Raw genomic sequence first — 2,320 nt, forward strand, 5'->3', positions numbered from 1 at the left:
TCCCTAACCAAGTCTCCATAGAAAAAATGATCATTCATAAAAAATTTTCAAAACTATTATCCTTCCTTCCCCGCTTAATGACTTCCAGCCACCAATCTGTTCAGACTTCTCAACTTTTAATTAAGAACTTCTGGTTAGGGTAGAAAAATTTCCTCCTTTGAGTTCAGTAGTCTAAAAGTTCCAAATTAGTTTATCGAGTTTGACTAAGCTCATCTCTCAGCAAGCATAAAATCTGTGAAGTTTTACAGGTATTCTACATTTACTAAAGTAAGTTACTCTACCAGGATAAAATATCTCTGTCTTTGTTTATATTTGCACTTATGGGGAGATTCCCCACACACACACACTAAAATTAAACCTTGAAATTGACTGTCCCAGTGAAAGTGAAAATACCTATTGCTTTAAAAAACAAGAGTTCATTCTTCGACTTCCTAGTTTTTGGTCTAGTGTAAGACAAGAGTCTTGAAGCTAAGCACTCTGAGGGGCAAAGGTTTTAAATCAAAAGTTTTCTCTTCCAAAAGCAACCCTTGGGGGCATCTGGGTGGCTCAGTGAGTTAAGCCTCTGCCTTCAGCTCAGGTTGTGATCTCGGGACCCTGGAATTGTGCCCCGCATTGGGAATCCCTGCTCAGCGGGGTGCCTGCTTCCCCCTGTCTCTCTGCCTGCCTCTCCTCCTACTTGTGATCTCTGTCTGTCAAATAAATAAATAAAATCTTAAAAAAAAAAAAAGCAAACCTTGATGTTCTAAGCAGTTTTACTATAAGCCACAGTGAAAAGAAAAATAAAGATCTGGGGGACATTCTTGATAGGCAGAAAGAAGTACAGGCCCTTAGAATAAAAAGGAGAGAAAAGAAAGAGAAAAGCAAGAGTGGACCCAAGTTCTTTCACTTTTTTTTTTTTTTTACCTGTTGTCATATAAAAACTTGGGGTGGGCACTCATATAGCACCGACAGATCAGAGAAGCTAAAAGTAGAGGCAAATGTACGCGGTTTCATATTTGAAAATCTAGAAAGAGACAGAAAAGCGGAGTGCTTTTATCGCAATGTAGAGTGAGCACAACAGCACAGATACGGCAGCTGAGAGTGTCTGGGCTGAGAAGGCCTCAGTAACCCAAGCTGCCTGCTTCAGTTCTTAGTGATCTATAGAAGTAGTAGAATTTCATAAGCTGCTGCAGAGTCCTTGATCATGAATTTAAAGTTTCCCAGTAGTTGCCAAACTTGACAGGTACAAGAACAATAGAGCAGAGAGTGTGGGCTCAGTACAAAACCGAAAGTATGGCTGAGTCTCCATGTGACCACACAGTTAATGAAATGTCAGCAGGGGTGGACTGGGGTTGGACTCTCAGCTCCTCACCTTGCTGAGAACAGGCCATACATTATACAGGTGGACATGACATGGAGACCAGGCAGGAGAACTACTCCTCCGCTGGAGTTCAGTGAGAGTCAGCGTAAGGCACCATGTGGACCAGCACCATTTTCAACTTCCCCATGTGTAGACAACATCTAGGGAAGGAGCAGGAGGGTGTGTGAAAGAAAAACTCCATGGTGTCTGGATTTTCAATAGATTAGATACCTACCAGATTTACCTATTTGCAAACCTAAAATGTTTCCTGTTTTGTTTTATTTTTTGTTTGTTTTTGTTTTGTTTTGTTTTTGTGGACAGGAGTCAATATAGTGGAGGGTTAAATCAGTTATAGGAACTGAAGACAGCAATGTTATTTTGTACATATGAGCTGTTTGTTAAAATATTCAATGATTTTCGGGGACTCAGTTTTTCAAAAAACTTTCTGAAATAAAAAGTTTTAATTGTAAAGCTTACTAAGATAGTATATGAGACCTCAGTACTGAAATAGCACAGAGTCTATCAATCATTCTGTATCTTGACCAAAAAATTTAACCTTTTTCTCCCTGCTGTGGATACTCAAAGTATTTTTAAATTATTTAATATTTGGAAATACAGATACTATTTATATTTCACATTTTAGATTGTAAGAGATGTATATAAAAACAATCTTTCTTTGATAGCATTAATGTGGTATAAGACTAGAAAAGATTTAAAATCTACTTTTATTTGTTAAATTAATTGTGTGTTACTTGAGAGTGGGGGCAAATGAACAATCTGACCAATTAGCAATAATAGGAAATCAGTGTTTTCCTGCCAAATTTGTACCCATTGCTTAGTTATAATCATGACTTGGGTGTACAGCTATCATTTGTTATGATTCGCTGAGCATACTAAATGTTTTCTGTATTTTCACAGACTAAATATTAAGAAGTCTATGAAGCAGAAATGAAGACAAATAGATAATATATATTCCTCATA

This window comes from Mustela nigripes, chromosome 1 (genome assembly GCF_022355385.1).
Source record: "Mustela nigripes isolate SB6536 chromosome 1, MUSNIG.SB6536, whole genome shotgun sequence".
Lineage (NCBI taxonomy): Eukaryota > Metazoa > Chordata > Mammalia > Carnivora > Mustelidae > Mustela > Mustela nigripes.